This window comes from Fistularia commersonii, chromosome 20, assembly GCF_037954325.1.
Source record: "Fistularia commersonii isolate RoL2024-O1a breed Wild chromosome 20, RoL_Fcom_v1.0, whole genome shotgun sequence".
Classification (NCBI taxonomy): domain Eukaryota; kingdom Metazoa; phylum Chordata; class Actinopteri; order Syngnathiformes; family Fistulariidae; genus Fistularia; species Fistularia commersonii.
This window is the reverse complement of record NC_141303.1, coordinates 12,540,669-12,561,133: the sequence shown is the minus strand read 5'-3', so window position 1 is coordinate 12,561,133 and position 20,465 is coordinate 12,540,669. Positions and strand designations below refer to the sequence as shown.

At 42.2% G+C, this 20,465-nt stretch overlaps 1 protein-coding gene across 4 annotated transcripts in view; it reads left to right on the top strand.

Moving 5' to 3' along the window:
• The window catches only part of sipa1l1 (signal-induced proliferation-associated 1 like 1), an 82,107-nt gene that overhangs the window by 25,391 nt on the left and 36,251 nt on the right, over positions 1-20,465 (top strand). For all 4 annotated transcript variants that reach the window (XM_086167044.1, XM_086167042.1, XM_086167043.1 and 1 more), the window contains exon 3: positions 15,577-15,643. The gene's annotated coding sequence lies outside the window, so the exon portion shown is untranslated. The remainder of the gene's footprint in view (positions 1-15,576; positions 15,644-20,465) is intronic.

The following is a 20,465-nucleotide window of genomic DNA, read 5'->3' as shown; positions in this document are numbered from 1 at the left end:
GTCAGCACTCTTTACTATCATTGAGTCAGGGAGTTGCCATTAGCTTTGGTGAATTAGTCAGTTGTTTTGCCACTCAGGATAAATATATAGAAACACATTAGTGCTTTGCTGTATTATATTACGAAAAAACCTGTATAATGACTACTACTGCTACTACTGCAGTACTTCTTGATTGGCTTTTGTAATAGTATTGGCATTTTAAGTGTTTTTCAGACTATATAAAGGATTCAGTATGACTTTAACCTTTTGTTCAAGAGTCCGGAATATTGTGTCGGAAATAAGCACTCACCCTGAATTCACCAAGAAGTAGGGACATTATACCACTGTATAACTGTTCCCTCTTACAGTTACAGTAATTATGGGTTCTGAGGAGGTGTAAAAGAAGATGTTCACTCTACTCTTGCCTTTTTACTGCTTTATGTACAAGCTTATGGACTGCGAAACCTTAACTGGCTGTGTTTCTGAATATTTTTGTCATTATTTGAAAACTCTCATATGGGAAAGAGTAGTGGAAACTAGACTGAGAGCAGAAGTCAGCATTTGTGAACAGCAGTATGACTTCATGCCTAGAAAGAGTACTACAGATGCAGTATTTGCTTTGAGAATGCTAATAGAGATGTACAGAGAAGGCGAGAGGGAGCTGCATTGTGTTTTTGTAGACCTAGAAAAAGCATATGACAGGGTGCCAAGAGAGGAGCTTTGGTATTGTATGAGGAAATCTGGAATGGCAGAGAAATGTTAGACTGGTGCAGGACATGTATGCTAGCTGTGAGACAGTGGTGCGGTGTGCTGTAGGGGTAACAGAGAAGTTCAAGGTGGAGGTGGGACTCCATCAGGGATCAGCTCTGAGCCCCTTCTTGTTTGCAATGGTAATGAACAGGCTAACAGATGAGGTTAAACAGAAATCTCCATGGACAATGATGTTTGCAGATGACATTGTGAGAGATCTGTAGTGAGAGCAGACAACAGGTAGAGGAAAATCTAGAGAGGTGGAGGTATGCACTGGAAAGGAGAGGAATGAAGACAGTGGTGAGACCAGCAATGCTGTATGGCCTAGAAACAGTTCCAGTGACTAAAAGACAGGAGGCAAAGCTCGAGGTGGCAGAGATGAAGAGGCTAAGGTTCTCTTTGGAAGTGGCCAGGATGGATAGGGTCAGGAATGAATCTATCAGAGGAACAGCACATGTTAGATGTTTTGGAGAGAAGGTCAGAGAAGCCAGAGTGAGATGGTTCGATCATGTACTAAGGAGGGATAGTGAATATTTTGGTGGACTTTGGTGCTGCAATCAGAGGTGCCAGGCAGCTCGAAGGTCTCGAGGAAGACCCAAGGTGAAGATTTATGGATGTTGTGAGAGACGATATGAAGGTAGTTGGTGTGAGAGAGGAGGATACAGAGAATAAGGTTAGATGGAGAAGGTTGATTCGCTGTGGCGACCCCTGAAGGGAAAAGCCAAAAGGAGCAGATGATTTGAAAACACTTATACACACACACACACACACACGGATCCAGTAATTTCCCTTAATGACTGAGATTTTTACTTTAAACTGGCATTGCCCTCTAAGTTGACTTCAACTTTCCTGGGTCAGTTACAACAGGCAAGAGTTGAGCCAGCCCCTTGACTCTGGGGGTGGGGGGTCGGTCTCACACTGTCTCCTACCGCATCTGTCATTGTGTTGACAGTTCTGCCATCAGCGCTTTTTTGACAGAAGGCCTCAATTCTCTTTTGGCATTGTCGGTCTGTAAATGAGCCATCTTCAGTTGTGCAATTGTGGATGGTTTTAAAAGATAAGTGGAATAAAATAAAGAAACTAAATCTGAGATTTAAGAAGACATTGATCTCCAGCTAAAAGTGTAAAAATATGAAATAAATTCACATAGATTTCTTTTTTCACTGCACACACACAATAATTACAGTATATGGAATTTGTAATAGATTGCGAAAAAAGATGTTCACTCTTGTACAATAGAAGACTATTACCAATGATGGAAACAGAAGGGGTGCATTTTAAAAAAAAACGAGTCGACTGAACATTGCAATTACGCAGCTTAAATCATCCTGAGCCAGACATCAGTATGTATCTGATGAAGCTTTGTAGATGACTATGAATAAATTATTACATTGTTTGCTTTGCAGACTGGCACAACTAACAGGATCTGTGAATAATTGCTAGATGCTGATCAGGGCTAAACATTAAAATGGCCATTCTTTTGCAGACTAGCTTTCCAACCACAAAAACAAATGCCAATTTTGGAATTCAAATCTCCCCTCAGGTTGGTGGCATGTGTTATTTGCTAATACCTTTCAGCAAACAATTAATTACTTGGACCAGATGGCCTTACTCACACTTTGCCCGTTTATGCGTAGACCTCATAGTTCGTTTTCTATTCCAAATGAGTTGGTCTTGGGTAGACTGAGTCCAATTACCTCTCAGTCGCATGGAGTCCAGAAGATACTTACTGTGTTTGTCAGACCTGTCAGAGCAATGTTATTACTCAATTGGTGATATCTGGGTGACTGAGATAGTCACATAGGCACTATGAAGATGAATCACACATCCCTGGAGCACCGTTAATACCAGATCACTTGTATTTAAAAGGATGTAATTTTTCAAGTTAAATTTGGGTTCACTTTAAGTCCTGAGTATTTTTAGAGACGGATTGATATCTATGTATATCTGTGTTCAAGTGACATAATTTTCCCTGTAGCATGAGATTTCTTTGTAAGCCAGTATCATCACTGCTTTTTCCAAAGCTCCAGTCTTCATATTTTTTTAGTAAACCCTTATCTGACATTTAAAGTGTTCATCAAGTTTTTGCAAGTAATGCAGAGCAATTTAAGTGACCTGGGCCGGATGATATTTGTCCAGGTCCAAGTTTGTAGTATTTATTTCACAACAGGTAATTAGGGAAAAATGGTGGATAGAACCCCATAAAGGTTATTCTAATATTTCCTTATCAGCCTAGTAACAAACTAGACTCCGGTTGGTCTTTCTCTGGTGCTCCACCCATACTGGATTTGCACCAGGCCACATTAGAATTTCAAAAAAATATTTTAATTTATTTTGCGATGCCAGCTCCTTTTTACTGTCTTTCTTCAAAATAAGGAAACAAAAAACACAATAAACCAACAATTTGTGCTTCTGGTATTTTCACTTTTGAAACATACTTTATGTATTTAAACATGTTGTGAACATTACAATTTAATTTGCTTGTGTTACTGTGGTTGTATTGTATTCTTTGACATGGAATTGGTTTATTTTGTTACTGTAAATTGCTTTCCTTTCTGTGTGTTTCTTTTCTCTCTTTAGACTGTTGTTTAACTCTCACCTCCTCCTCTACCCAGCAAAGCTCCTCCACTCCCACGCACAGACACACACACACACACACACACACACACACACACACACACACATACACACACTCGCAAGCACACAGATATAGACACTACGATATTCACATAAGAATGAGGAGTGAGAAAAGGATGAAAGATAGTGGGGAAGGTACAAGTAAAAAAAACATGCCAGGGAGAAAATTCGGCAATGACAGAGGATGGAAGAATGGAAAATGGGAGGGTGATAAAAGGGAAGGCGCTGGGAAAGGAAAACTAAAAGTGACCAATTGAAACTTTATTTAAAGCCTTCAGGGTCCAAAGGTAAAGTCAGTGCTTGAGCAAATGTCTGATGACCACGAGTCTCAGTCTGTTCAACCAAGAAAATTCGAGAACCGTTTGTGTCTGAGTGAATGGGCAGGGGCTTCGAACAGGAAGTGACGCATGTGCCATGACTGCACCTACATTCTGCCGGGCCAGTCTGCGAGTCCACGCCCGGAGACCGAATGGCAATGCAAAAGAGCCAGCACACTTTCTAAGCGAGCCTGAGAGCTTTTGGGATGATGCTGCTAGCCTTGGGGTGAACTGCACTTTTAGCAGTTGGCAGTAGAAAACAGTGGAACTCAGCAGTTAATTCCCAAAAAAAGTAAAATGACAATGCCTAAGGTTTATCTTAAACAAGGCCGAGAAATGTTATTTAAAGAAGGATTAGACAGGTAAAAAAAAACTCCTAAGATGGTTTATATAAATGTGTATTTATGTGTACATCCTGAAATAGCCACCTCTCTGCTGACTGTGCTACTTGTATGTCTGTGATTTAGAGATAGGTGAGAGTAAAGAACATCAGGTGTAGGGATACTTTTCTTGGTGGACTGACTACTCATGTTGTACAGCTCACTCTCGCTATCTCTCTCTGTCTCTCTTTCCCTCTCTCGGTCTCAGCATTTCATCTCCTCCCACATGCTCTCACATTGAGTGAGGAATCAATCCTTCTCACTTCCATTATCTCCCCCCATCTATCTCTGTTGCTCTCTCTGCCACCTCATCCGGGCCAATCGAATATTCTTGCTGTAGGCAGATTTGAGTGTGTGACTCTCCAGTCCCGCAGCAATCATACTTCATCCTCATTAGATCTATTCTGGTGGCCCGCCATATCCTGTCTCATCTCTTTCCCTAAAATAATAAAAAAAAAACTGTCAGGCCTACCATTCCCTGGGGGATCTTGTTGAAACTCTATAGCAGAACTTTAATTTCATAAAATATATTTGAAAACAAAGTTGTGTGATTGACGTATCAGATGCTTTGACCTAGAATAGGTTGTCTCCACCTCAGGTGCCCCCATCACAGGTTACATCAATGACCTTTTGTTGAATGATGAACAACCCCTGACCCCTGAATGACATTGTCGGCAAGTTCATCATTCTTGAATACTGTGCTTTTCAGAAGTATTTCCAAACAGTGTTTCCACTGTCGTTCTTTCCGTCTGCCAAAAAAAACCAACGGGGATGCTGCACTCGTCGTCTTCACCCATCTACAACCAGAATGGAGTGACAACACAAACACAGCGGCTTGAGTGATTAAGAGGAAAGAGGGGGTTAGGGCCGTATGGGCATGGAGCTGCAGCTGTGTGTGTTTGCGTGCGTGTCTGGATTTGTGAGTGATTGAACTCACAGTCAGACAGGGGTGTACTGATAACATGGAAAAATTTGTACTGGTGGCGTTTCAAATATTCAGAATTTATTTATGTCAAAAAAATTTATACTTCTAAAACACAAGTTGGAAAACCTATCCCACTCGGCTATCCCCTTTTTAAGTATTTGGCTCCAGTTACCAAAGGAAAAAAAGTAGTTTTGGCAAGTTCATCTGATGCCTTGCAACCAATATCTTATTTTAGCATATTTGTCCTGATGCCTTCTCAATGAATAACATTCAATGTGCAGCGGGATGTTTACACAGACCTAAATCAGACTTTCCAGAGTGTTTTGAGAATGCGTTGAGAACCCTTAATTAATGCAATAAATATTGGAAGTTTATTTTGATGTTTTCATAATGAAATCAGAGTCCATCTCCCTCAGTAAGCTACTCCTGTGCTCAGCACACGGCTACCTTTGGAAAAACTCTGTGCCGTCTGAAGTGACGAAAGGAAAAGACAAAACCAATGAGGATGCCAGATATTAAAAAAACAAACAATCTTGGTCAAAAGAAATCCAGACGTTTAAGTTGTCACTCCTGATGAAAAACCATGATACAAATATTGAACAGTATGATGTGGCATAAAGTCTATAATAGTTCCTAGACAATAGAAATAAAAAACATTAATGTTTAACCTCACAAACAATGGGAAAATAATGAGGTGTTTTCAGTAGACCATGTGGCGAGATACAGTAATTATGTAGAAATGTTGATGCTGAATGTTGATGATAGTCACCAAAGCCTGCTTAAAATACTCTTATACTTTTGCGGTACTGTGTGCCTGACTGTTGTACTGCTTCTAACAGGCTACACCTTATGAAACAGCTGTGTGCTGTTGACTAACACATAACATCAAAACGAATAACTATTTATTGAGCTGATGCCCCCCCTCCGAAAAAAACAACAAAAACAAAAAGCTTTAATTCATTCTTGAGTATGACAGGCTCACCCTTTCCATCCAGCATGTCACACTTCCTCAGGGACAAGCAGGAAGTAGCTGAGATGTGCTTCCTGTCGGGATGGGAGGCGGCTTCCTAGACCACCGTGGAGGGTGGCAAAGCTCTGGGTCAGACAGCAGCATTAAGGAACAGGGTTTTCAAATTTGACTGCCACATTATTGCAACCTGGATGACACTTTACTTTAAATGTATCAACATTTCCGTATTTTATTCTATTACACAGTCACTAAACGGGTGATTATCTTTTTTTCAACCATTGAAGCCCATGAATTATTATGTAAAATGTTCTGCATATTTATATTGGTACTTTTTATTTTGATGTATGGGTGTGATGGGTTTTTGCAGCCCTGGTGGATATTGTCTTTTCCGGACCTACATCCTGGTCCGTCATCAGAGGTAGACATCCCAGGCTCTGTTCTAAATCGAGGTCTGAATGCACTCATCATAAATTTCAGTCTTTATGTATATGCTCACGCTGTGACCCTGTTCAGAGGTGGTCTGGGCCACATGTTGCCATGTTCTCATTCATGTGCAAACAACAGACTGGCCAAGACTAAGCAGTGGAAGTGGATGTACTCACTAGTTTTCACACATTTTGTTTCCCACATTTTGTGGAAACATGCTTAAAACCCCTTTCGAGGTAGCAAAACATGTGGGAAAGAAAGTCCAGTATATTATTTACCTTTTCTCTATATTTCTTAAAGCAGAGAAGAAATTCATGCATCTCATCTGTGTCAAATTTCTGAATTGACAGCATGCTGACACACACTCTTACTCTTCTTTCTTTCTTTCTTTCTTTCTTTCTTTCTTTCTTTCTTTCTCTGTTTTTCTTGCTCTCTCTGTCTCTCTCTCTCTCTCTCTCTCTTCCTCCATCTGCAGTCGTCCATCCAGATCATTTAAAACATTTCAGTTAAAGAAATTGAGAGGCCTGTGGTGAAATGAGCGGATGTGTTGGTCAACAGACTCCACAACAAAAAGCAAAATGATATGTTGAGATTTCATTTTTACCCTTTTTAAAAAGAACATATTCTGGCTCTGCAAGGGGAAATAACATGGTTGTTTATTCACATATGGAGATCTGATCACAAGTGGCCCCCATGTAGGCACTAAAATTCGGCTCCATTACAGACAAAATCATCAACCTTGTAAGGTTTAGCATGGTGTTTTACAAGTGCCAAATTCATTTTTAGAAATGGCTCTGTTTATAGTGTGTGCATCCATTGCAAGTGTGTGGTCAAGCCAGCCAGAATACAAGTGTGTGTGTGAGCCATGAAGTTAGCAGTCATGGCCAGTAAAGGATCGGCAGGGCATTGGAAAGCCTTGGCATGAAAGATAGAAACCTTTGGAGCTTGCAGCATTCATTGTTGTGAAGGTCGGCAGCATTGCTCTTTAAATCTTCACCAAACAGTGAAGCTGGTTTATTGGCGCAGTGCAGCGGCACCCGCACAGGCTGTTTCCCAACGATTCTTTAAGGTCAAGCTGGTCCATCTTTAACAACTCCAAGCCTCAGAGGACATATAATGACAACTGTTTATTCATACTTGCTACTTGGTGATTCTCCATACTAACTGGTACCTTTCATTTCATAGACTATGTTAAACAACCATCAGATCCATGGTTAACATTAACTCTTTCATTGAATTTTTGCTGTCTTGCAAAACTCTGGCTGGCAATACTGGCTCTGGGTTGGTGCAAGGGTCAAAGGTCAGCAACCCATGGCTCCTGTCATCCCTTTGCTGCGGCTCACCGTGGCTTTAGGAAATAAATGACAGTTCATTTAAAATTTATTTTAGTTCCTTAGTTTTTTACAGAGGAGGGATTGTGAATATATGGTCGACTGATGCTGGATTTGATGCTGGAGACCTCCTGCTGCTGGGCAGGAGGTCTAGAGCAGTGGTCCCCAACCCCCGGGCCGCGGGCAGGTCCTCAATTTTATGTGTCGCTGAAAATATGAATGTGTCTCAAACTCTGATGTGGGACAACTGCCAGCATGTTATTTATGGAGCGTTTATAGCCCTGATGCTGTGCTGTGAGGTTCAGCAACGAAAATCACATTAACCATGTAAAATAAACATTTGGCTATTATTTGGCAGATATACATGTTTCATTGTTCAGTGAAAAACATTTTTTTTTATTCAGGGTGAAAGCTGATGTTGCACTCCAGTCCACAGAATAAAATTGAAAAAAATTATAACATTTAGAAGCAGATGGCATATAACTTAAATTCGGCTTTTATTTCCTAAAAATGAGGAGGAAATAAAGGTTTAGTATTCGTTCTGAAAGTAACCTCCAGTATGTCAAAAAAGTTTGAAACATTTTTTTTTGCCATGGAGAAAATAAATCTCTGCAGCAGTTCATTGATTTCATAGAAACAACATGCTGTTTTTTTATTGTGTAGCATTAAGGTTAAAAAATGGTAAAGGCTGTGTTATCTACATTTAAGATATGATTTTGTGGCTCCTGATGTTTTCTTTTCTGGGTGACCTCTGGGCTAGTGTCATTTCTTTGAACTCCATATTTCTTTCTTTCCCCAAAACCGAAAAAAAAAAAAAAAAAGGCCATAGTCTTTACATAAGTGTTGTGTGAATTTGTTGGAAGTAGTGTATGCCTGGATGTTGCTCTCACGTACAATTGAGCTTATCCATGGTCTCCAGGTACACTTTGGCCTCTTCCATAGTTCTGTATTATTTTTCACCTACAGTCTGCTTGTCATTCTATTTACCCTTTTGTACACACAGGCGCGCACACACAGACACAGACACACACACACACACGAGCATGCAAGCACAAGTGCAGTGAAGATTGAGCTGCTTTGATTGCTCAGTCCTACACACTCCTCTGCTCACTGCAGTGCTGTTCCAACTCACTTTCCCACGCAGAGTGTGCCATTTTGGAAATCTGCAGCTCTTTTGCTGATGCTTGTAAGCCGCGGTTTATTTGCTATATCGAAAGCAATCACACTGGTTTTTGATCTTCCCTCTGTCAGTTTGCTTTCACAATCAAACTGTGCATTGTGTTTGCTGTAAAAAAAAAAAGCACCATTCAAAAGAGCTGAATTGAAGATATTTAGTCCATGCTAACATGTTGTCCAAGCTAAGTATGTAATTGTCAGCTGTATTTTTGTTTCTGTCCCTGGCAGCTCTTAACTTTGTTCCACCACTTTTGCAAATTGCTATCTTGCTGAGTTATCTCTGTAGACGAAGCTTTTCTTTTCATAAATGCATTCTTAATCAGTCTGAAATGCATTTCATGTCCCATCTGTCAATTGCCTATCATCCATCGTCTTTCTCGACGCCCTCCATTCTCTCTCATCTCTTTTCCTCTGCAGTGCTTAACCCCCCATCACCATCACCACCACCACCATGTTAATCACACCACAGTTCTTTTTCTCTATTATTCACCACTCTGCTATTTCTGTCACCCACATTGCCATTCCTGTTTTCACTGTGTTACCAGCTACCGGGGTCTGCAGTGGCTGTGGAAATGGAGTGGGGTGTGTTGAATGGTGGTGGTGGCGTGCTGTGGTACCGGTTTCCAATTGAACAACAAACGGCTGTTACTCGTCATCTGATTGGCACAAATTAGAGGGCTCATGATGGCTCTGCGGAGGCGGCTCTCACAGAGGACTGGGCTGCTTCTTTGCTGTTGCCATTGCATTTGCCTGGTTTACGATTCTAGAATGCATCTATCTGAATGGAACTGAATGGTGCTCCACTTAGCATGTGCCCAACCTAGGTGATATCACACTGTTTTTATTTTAAAGTATTTGGCTCTATTGGCGATGTCAAACCAGCAGTGTGTGTGTGTGTGTGTGTGTGTGTGTGTGTGAAAAAGTAATTACTTCCTACAAGCAGGAAAACAATCTCGTTACAGCACCTTGGGATCAATATCTTTATTATAATCCGCAAATTTGCTCAGTTTTCAAAGCTACTTCAGCATCTTAAAACATGCTTCTACCCGATTTCTTCCCAGTTGAATGCATGTGTGGAATGGGGATAAATAACTCACTGAACATCATGATAATATAGTTTCGATAGAGAAATTTTAATTTTCTAAAGCGGAATCTATGAAAACATCCAATGTTTCCTTGTGGTCTGTCATGAAACATCGATTCATCCATCTTCCCCCCCTTATCCGGATTTGGGTTGTGGGGGCAGAAGCCACATGGTCCAGGTCCCCCCGGGGGGGACCCCAAGATGTTCCCAGGTCAGCCTGGAGGCATAGTCTCTCCAGCGTGTCCTGGGTCTTCCCCATGGTCTCCTCCCAGATGGACATGCCCGGAATACCCAGCGTCCAGGAGGCATCCTGACCAGCTGCCTCAGCCACCTCATCCGGTCCCTCTGTGCAGAGGCGCAGCAGCTGTACTCCGAGCTCCTCCCAGATGACCGAACTTCTCACCCTATCTCTAAAGGAGAGTCCAGCCACCCCGCAGAGAAAACTCATTTCAGCTGCTTGTATCTGTGATCTCATTCTTTCGGTCACAACCCAGAGCTCGTGACCATCGGTGAGAGTGGGAACGTAGGTCGACCGGTAATTGAGAGCTTCGCTTTCTGTCTCAGCATCCTCTTTACCACGACAGACCAGTACAGAGTCTGCAGTGATTGAGACTCCACACCAATCCACCTATCAATCTCCTGCTCCATGCTCCCCTTACTTGTGAACAAGACCCCGATATATTTGAACTCCTCCACTTCCCGACCCGAGGTGGGCATTCTACCCATTTCTGGTTGAGCACCATGGTCTCGGATTTGGAGGTGCTGATCCTCATCCTAGCCACTTCACACTGGGCTGTGAACTGCTCCAGTGAGAGCTGGAGATCATGGCCTGATGAGCCAAATAAACCACATCATCTGCCAAAAGCAGAGACTTGATCCTGCAGCCACCACACTAGAGCCCCTCAACACCCTGGCTGCACCTAGAAACTCTGTCCATAAAAGTTATGAACAGAATTGGTGACAAAGGGCAGCCCTGGTATAGTCCAACTCTTACCGGAGGCGGGTCCGACTTACAACTGGCAACGTGGACCATGCTCCGACATGATCTTGTAGGGACCGAACAGCCTGGGTAACGGGGTTCGGAACCTCATACTCCTGGAGCACCCCAACAGGATTACCTGCGGTACTCACCGGACGTCGTTCTCCATGGTCTCGTGTGCAATCGATCACGTGCTCCCGCGGCTTTGTCCAGGGTGCGGCCCGGTACCCCAAGTGGCCAAATTCCAAGAGTTTGTAAAACAAGACCTTGAGGCAACTGTTGAGGCGATGGTATAAAATGACCCATGCCCCCCTTGGCTCTGGGCCAGAACTTCCTCATCTACACATTCAACTGGTTGCGTCTCAGCGGGTGTCTAGAGAGGGTGAACGATCCTCGTGGGGTGACATTCATTCTGGCCCAGGATATCTCGTGAATGTATTTCCTTACTTTGAATAAACCATTCTTGCTTGATCAGTTCCTGACTATTGTGATGTCTCTCCCTGAATGAAATCTGAACACACCGGGACACCGAAGTCAGGTCCCGCAGCGAGAGCCACAAAAACGGACAGCACCAACCGCCTTACGGCTGTAGCTCCGGTCTGCTGCCTCGACAATGGGAGCACAGAACATAGCCTATTTGTGCTCAATGGCCAAAGCCTCCCTCGGGATGTGGTTGTAACTCTGGTGGAGGTGGGAATTGAAAGTGCTTCTGAGAGAGTTATGTTTGGGTCTTCTAGGTATGACCGGCATCCTCCCCCACCATTGGCGCCAGCTCACCACCAGGTGGTGATCAAGTTGACAGCTGTACCCCTCTCCAAGATATGCGGCCACAAGTCCAATGACTCGACCACAAGGTCAATTAAAGAACTGTGGCCTAAGGTGTGTTGGTGCCAAGTGCAGAAATGAACACCTTTATGCCTTAACATGGTGTTTGTTATGGACAATCCGTGACGAGCACAGAAGTCCAATAACAAGACTCCACTCTGGTTCAGATCAGGGACTTTTCCAAGTGGCACTGTCATTGCTCACGCGGCATTGAAGATGGCCAGTAGGATGAGGGAGTCCCTGGTAGGAGCGCTCTCTAGCAGCCACTCTTGGGACCCCAAGAAAGGTGGGTAAACTGAACTGTGGTTGGGTGCACAGCCATAAACAATAGTCAGAACCTGACGGTGGAAGGTAGGCTACCCTCTTGTCCACCGGGTTGAACCCCAATGTACAGGTGACAAGTTGGGGGGCAATCAATGTGCCCACATCTGCCCGTCGCCTCTCACCAGGGACAACTCCAGAATAAAAAAAGAGAGTCCAGTCCCTCTCGAGATCTAGTCAGAATCTCTCAGCTTGGCGCACCAGCTCCTTCCCTGCCTGCGAGGTGACACTCGATGTCCCAAGCGCCAGCTTCTGCTGCTGAGGACCGGAACACTAAGGTCCCCTGCTCTGGCCATTGCCCGGCTCCCACTGCACCCAACCCCCTCGGCCCTTCCTGGGGGGGGGGTGAGCTCAGGGGAAGAGGGACTCATGTCAGTTCTTTGGGCTGCACGCGGCCAAACCCCATGGGTGAAGGCCCAGCCACCACTTGCTTGCCATCGAGCCCCGCCCCCATGCCTGGCTCCAGAAATAGGGGCCCCAGTGACTCGCGTCTGGGCAAGGGAAGACTTGATCCAATGTTTTTCCTCTTCATGGGTATCTTCTGAGCTGTCATGAAACACTTCTTCGAATTACAGTTTTAGTTATTTAAGTGTTTGATCCAGGACTACTTGATGCTGTTCCATCAGCAGCAGCCTTGGATAAGTGCTTAGCATCTGCTGCCAAATCTCTCAGAAATGCATTGCCTTGGAAATGTCATCCCTACAGCTTGTTCTTTTTTCCACTGGATTAGTTCTAGACACCAAAAAACTATGGTAAAGGGATTGGAGTCCTCAACAAATTACGGCATGAACATTCACCTTCATGTTGTTTTTTCCCGTTTACTTATTTATCATCTTTTGAAACAGCCCTAATTGAACACTGTGCAACAACGCGTACTTGCAGTAGATTTCAGAGAGCCGGAGATTAACACCATGGTAAGGCAACTTGCAGTGGAAATATCGCTAATTGGTCTTTTGATTTATCCCCACAGATCCTTTACTACTACATTACAATTTATGTTGTTCAGGTATTTGGATTTGAGCTGCCAGAACACTTTCTGTAAACACTGATCTGTACCAGACTACTGATAGGTGTTTTGAATGCTACCAAATAATGAAGGAAACTGTGAGGGGGGAAAAAAAGCCAGTGCTTCCCACTCATATGACGTACTGAAGACCAGGGTTTAACAAATGTATCAGCTGTGTGACACTACTGCGGTAGCCATTCTTTGCCTTTTTAATCAGTTCTCAACGCTGCTCTGACTCTGAGTTAAGGATACTGGCACAAATCTTACTAACTCTGCAGGACAGGATTAGCAGAACAAGTAATGATTAGCAGCTAAAGGACAGCTTTCAGTCATAATGGGATCATTCTGTTCCACAGATGAAAAACAGCTATTGGAAATTAGTCTCCAAATATGGTTTTGGTGGCCATTATTATACTCTAAATATTCCAAGAAGTGCCTGTGTCCCTTAGCAGTGTTGGATACCATATTTTTGAAAACAAAATCCCTCTAGAAAAAACTTAAGGATGGACCTGTAACAGTATGTTAACAGCAACCTGAAACTGGTAGCAGTGATTTTACTAACATTGAAATGAAAAGAGGCCGTAAAAAGTCAAGTGGTCACGCCTGTTTCATGTATGAAATCATGATGGCAGTTCAGTTAAATGTGAATGACAGTTGTCTTTTTAAGAGTTAAATAATTTAAGGCACTTCTGTTACTTGTGAATCTTTTAGACTGTGTCATGTGAGAAATTAATTAGATGCAGATGATAAACTTGTAGTCAAAAGTATTTGTCCTTCTGATATATCAAATGCAGCTGAAATGAATACAGGGGATCCAAAACTGGAATTTTTTTTTTCCCTTCTTTTCTGAATGATTTCAAGTATCGGTTTCAAACGAGCTGCATGCTCACAGTCCTCAATCTAAATGTACCTATCTGCCCAGGGCTTCTGCCATTCCAAAAAAAAATCCTCTTTCATCTCATAAATAATGGATCACCTCATCATGAGAACAATTTGCAGTAAAAACCTGATTCATCACAGCTTTACATGACCCAGATACCCATGTATGTGAGCCTTTCATAGCCACTTTGATGATGAGTTTCAGAGTACTTCACTCTGTCATTCACATCTCTGGGTATAGATCAGCAGTGCAGGGCAATTTTCAGTTAAATTGAAAAAATAAAATAAAAAATAATGCTAACCACCTGACAGCATTAATTCAAACCAATGTAACAGTGAAAAACTGAACAACCAATGAGCATTAACACTGTTAGGTCCATCTACTGAATACATTTTGAGTTAACACTGCATCTGCGGATAGATTACAGAGCAGATGAAGGATTGTAACTAGCTCTACAGCATTAGCAGCGACATTGGCTGTAGATGTGTAATAGAGGGAAACTTTACGGTGGAGAAACTTTACGGTGGAGAAACTTTACGGTGGAGAAACTGTACGGTGGAGCCTTGGTCTTAGCAAAGAGGTAAGAGGTGGGTGTAGAGGTTGTTTTTAGTGGGTTTAGAGGCAAGTGCGGGGGGAGGGGATACAGTTTAATTCGTTGCTAAATACACTTCCTATGAAATATCTGTGACACACTGGTGAGGTAACTGCTTGTCACAGCTGCTTTTTGTGGGAAAAGCACACCCATATGAGCGTACGGAATGCCAGCAAGACCATGACTATTTGTGTCATTGTTGGCCTTGAAATACAAAGTGGCACTTATCCGTAGTCTTACTTTCCTCTTTATGACCTCCGTGGGTCCCCCCCATGGACTTTCTGTCATCTGTTCCAACATGTAGGAATTAACAGAATTCTTAATCCTTGGGAAGGATGTGACATTGGATTTTTTAGTGATATATGACCCAGTTTTCACCACATTAATTAATTTAGATGTTGTATTTTTTACAGTATCCCAAGATTACATGTTTGATGTGTTCAATTTTTTTTTTCTTTCTGTCTCTAAAGATAGTAAAATGTACTGGAAGTGACACCCTCTGTAATTGTATTGGTTGTAGATAATGGAGAAACAAAAAAAAAAAAACAATTAGTCTACACATTAGTGATACTTTTTCCAATTACTATTCAGTAATTTACCACTTTGGTTCGAACATCACAGAGTCGGCTATCCTTAGCACTTCAGAGTATTTATCAGTCCAGGACCGATACTATCACGCTTTGCCTGTTTTCTGTATTTTCTCCAAGTATCTAGTTTTCCTGTATAGTTCCTCATTTTTTTTCTTAAACACAGAAAAAAACTTTATCTGAAATCTTTTAATTGCTAAAACTTTTAAGAACCTGAAGATTTAACAACAGAGACTACAATACTTATGTGTGATTGACTGTAGCTTTGTCCCATTGGAAGGAGTATATGTTTAGTCTGTTTACTGATATAACATAATATGTATATCTACAGCTTGGAGATTTTGAATATAATAAACAGTATTTAGCTGAAGAAAAATGACAAAACACTGTTTCTGTACTTTTTCGTTTCAGTTATCGGTTAGAATCAAGAAGTTACTAGAGGCCCAGAGGTCATATGTGGAAGAGCTCCACAAAGGAGGTAAGAAAATTAGCTTTTGTTCACCCAAAAACAAAATAAAACTAAGTCAAACCCCAAATGTATGCTGCCCTCCTTACAATAATTATTTGTATTGTTGGTAACATTAAAAACACTTCCTCTGATTATAAACTGAAGCAGTCCTTTTGGCTTGCATCTATGAAATCCAGCAAGAAAACAGATCAGGTCACTTCAGTTTTTCTGCATGATGACATCCAACATTCCCCCTGATTCCACATGCCCCTGGGCAACCCCCTCCCACCTCAAGAAAACTGAAACAGTGTGACTTCATCAAGTCCAAACAGACTTGATAACAGACTGTTATTATTTTGCTGGAAGCTGCTACTGCTGGTTGCTGTTGCTGCAAATCTGCTTTGTATTATTTTATGCTTTAACACCCTTTGTCGTCGCATAGTACTTATAGTCAGATGACAGCTTAAATTAATTTGACGGATTCAAAGTACAGTAGAAAGTAGATTTGGTAAAGTACTTCTAGATGTTGCTTCATTTCACAACAACTGACAGTGGAACTTTTTGAAAAATAAACATGAATGTTTAGAGATTCCCGGCAAAAGATCAAGTATCTTACTGTTTACTGACAGCCGTCCCTGTTTCAGGCTGATATTTAAAGTATATTACAGTGCTTTCATGGATAATAAGGATTAATTTATGTTCAAAACCATGCACAACCCTTTGTTGATGCTTAGAAACTGGACAAAATCAAATTCCAATCTGTGCTTACGGAAAGCAGCATACAAAAAAAGCATTTAGTAGCCCAGCTTGGTCAAATCTCCATGCCCACTTCCGCCCCCTGTCTCCGCTGCAGTTCCGTGAAAGCCGGGGATCTGTTCGTGTGCACTGTGGAACACTCTGTAATTTCACACTTGAGAGAAAAAGACAACAACGGCAGACTTCAGAGCACCCAAAAAGCCGCTTTTACATTTCAGTTTCCCAGTGAGGAGCCCCACTCAACCCCCCCAACCCCAGCCCTCACCACTGAGATCCACAGAATGAAGGGGTGTGAAAAAAAGAGAGACAAACACAGTAAAGCACATTTGTCTTGCCACACAGTTTCACTTTGAAATGCTCTGAGTTGAAGAACAACCCTTTGGACTGTCTGGTGGTTTCAAAGAGAATAATGTATGATTTATTTCATATTTTTTTACCCTTATCTTCTCTCCATGTTTCAGTTTGTCATTTTCTATTCTACTTTCAGACCAGCTCTGATAGAAATCTGTTTGGCTTTTGAATTCCAGTATGGCATCAGGCACGCCGGGTTGCTGTTTACACATTTCCACATATGGCAGGTTTAAAATATCTATGTCATGCTCAGTCCCCCCCCCTACAATCAAAACAATCACCATTACTTGCAACGATATGCTTATACTCTATCCAGGGAGGTTTGAACTACAAATGAGTAATTGAATGGGCTGCATGATCTTCTGTCTAAGATGGCACACACCCTGGCCACACACTGAAATCTGGGAGTCACTATTGCTACTGAGCCTGGGAAAGTTTGCTCGTGTGAAATTCAATGTGACGCAACAGGTTTTCATCATCAGAGTCTTTGGTGTGTCTTATTGTTGTTGTGTGTGCGTGCGTCAAGAAAACAGTCACCAGACACTACATGAGTGAGTCACCCAGGGGATCTTTTCTGTGAGGTTTTTGGTCCTGGGGCTCATTGTTACTTGTAATGACTTGATTTATACTAATGACCAGGTTCAAATATGCACGCACACAGAGGACACACACACACACGCCTTCGGCCGGCAGGTGTTTTTTTTAAAAGACTCTCCGTCAAAATTCGAGTCTCAGCATCTGTTTTAAATTGCCATTTGCTCACCTGTCCCATTAATTGTACCACAAGAAAACAAAGGATATTCGTGGGAATTTTCTCATTTGAGGTTTGTTTCATACTTTGCCTTTGTCAGGTACCCTGTTACCAGCTTGTAAATCCTGTTAAGGCTCTTTTGTTCAAAATATATATATACAAGACTAGACTTGTCCCAGCCCTCAAAATCTTTCTTGTGGAACAGGTGTATGACTGCCAAGTAATCCAGCAAGAAAAATACATAAGGCAGTTCTTCATTCTGCTCGATGGAACTTGGGGGTTAAGAATTTTCTTTCTTAACCCCTTTTTTTTTTGCTCCTTTTTAAGTTTTTCCGTCACCCCTAATTTCATGTCTGATACCAGGGTCCTGGTTAATCATTTGAGGAAGCATTTTCTCAGCAACAATAAAGACTGATGAATGAATACAGAACACAGAAAACCGCACACAGACTCACAAGTGCAGTATGTCAGAGCATCAACCTCAGTTCATCATAGAAGCAGTAACCGAAAAACACCTTACCCCTAACTTTTACCTAGTCACTCTGCCAGCACATGTGCAGTCATTTTCAGGTATGACTTCATTACTGAAAGCACACCCATTGTAGCCAAGCGTACAGAAAACAGTCTGGACAGCATGCAACACGTGCCGGGGTTTTTTGTATTACTGGGCACTACCTGCAACTGTCACTTTGCTCCTGTTCTTGCATAGCAGTTATCTAGTTTTTTTATCCTTTTACTGTTGTTGTCGCTGTCCTTTTTAATGTCTTTATCTTTTTATGTCTTCTTTTTCTCCTTTTGGCTTTTCCCTTCAGGGGTTGCCACAGCGAATCAACTTTCTCCATCTAACTCTATTCTCTGTATCCTCCTCTCTCACACCAACTACCTTCATAACCTCTCTCACTTTGTCCATAAATCTTCTCTTTGGTCTTCCTCGAGGCTCATTCCTAATCCTATCCATCCTTGTCACTCCCAAAGAGAACCATAGCATCTTCAGCTCAGTGACTTCTAGCTCTGCCTCCTGTCGTCTCATCTTTGTAACTGTTTAAAGGCCATACAGCATCGCTGGTCTCACCACTGTCTTGTACACCTTTCCTTTCATTCTGGCTGATAGTCTTCGAACGCATAGTACCCCTGACACTTTTCTCCACCCATTCCAGCCTGATTGAACCTGTCTCTAGACCTCTTTTCCACACTTTCCGCTACTCTGGACTGTTGACCCCAAGTACCTGAAATCCTCCAACTTCTTGATCTCCACTCCCTGTTGCCTCACCGTTCCACCAGGGTTCCTCTTATTCACACACATATGCTCTATCTTGCTGTGACTAAATTTCATTCCTCTCCTTTCCAGCGTACTTCACCTCTCTAGATTTTCCTCAACCCACACATCTAACATGTGCTGTTCCTCTGATAGACTAATTCCAGATCCTGTCCATCCTGGTCACTCCGTAAGAGAACCTTAGAATCTTAATCTCTGCGACCTTCAGCTCTGCCTCCGGTCTTTTCATCATTGGAACGGTCTCTAAGCTAATCCGCATCGCTGGTCTCACCACAGTCTTCATTCCTCTCCTTTCCAGCGCATACCTCCAACTCTAGATTTTCCTCAACCTGTTCCCTGCTGTCACTACAGATCACAATGTCATCTGCAAACATCGTGGTCCATGGAGATTCCTGTCTAACCTCACCTATTAGCCTGTCCATCACCATTGCGAACAAGAAGGGTCTTAGAGCTGATCCTTGGGGGAGTTCCACCTACACCTTGAACTTCTCTGTTACCCCTACAGCACACCGCACCACTCTGACAGATAGCATACATGTCCTGCACCAGTCTTACTGACGCAACCCTCTGCGGGCTTGGGACAAATCAGATGTAGCTCAGGGAGACACTGGCCCATACCCCCCTGAGCATGGGGGGGCATTGGCCAAATAAATAATTATAAATAACATATTTGTAAACACCAAAGAGTCCTTTACAGTTCTGGTTAAGGATCTAAAACTTCTCAGGATGTTGATTTTCAGTCTCCCTTCTCTCATGTCAGCCACATTGAATTAGGTTGCCTTGATTTGTCCTTATTATTGTGTAAAGTTAATGCTGCCTTGTCAAAGCATCATTACACCCGTATACAAGTGTGACTACTGCTCTGACGTTTGACTTGAGGTCCTCATGAACTCATCTAGTATTAATCATTCAGACAGTCACACTGACATATCCATGTTTGAACCCTCTAAAGTAAGATAAATAGTCTTAAAGGAATAATCTTCTTCTATGTTTAATATTTTCCACAACACTGTAAAGTGGAAGTGGAGAGATGCCATATCAGAACCGAAAATGTTTAATATGCCAGTTAAATGTGCTTCTGTATATGGCTGAAATCACTCTTTTTCTTGTAATGTCCTGAAAGATTGACAGGAATCACAGAATATTATTCTATCTTTGTTTCAAGAAACTACTTGTAGTCTGTTCCTAAGTGAGTAATATCTGCTATGTTCGGCACGCTGTGTTATGATGAGCTTTCGATTGGCTTTTGTAGATGAGCATCACACTTGTGTGCCAAGAGCTGCTGACTGTAGAACAGCCTTTCAATGCACAGGAGAACACTCCCATCTCCATCCTTATCTGTTTTTTTTTCATTGAATGCAATTTTGTAATACACAGTATCCCGTCTTGTATATGACTCATTTAAGCATTTCTGAAAGATATCTGTATTGAGTAATCTGTCTAGTTTCTGGTTGTAGAAGTGCCTGACTTAAACACTCGTGACACACCAAGGAAATTGTGATGGCTGGTTCTCTAAATGACAAAGACCTTTCACATGACTGTTACTCAATTAAAAAGTAAATGAGTTACCTTTATAAAATGTATTAATCCCTTGCAGGATGCTCTCTACCAGCGTCAGGGGAGCAGTTAGGAGTTCAGTGTCTTGTTCAACAATAATTTGACACAGGAATAGGAAATTGAACCAGGAATGTTTGGTTCCAAGGATGATCGCTCCACCC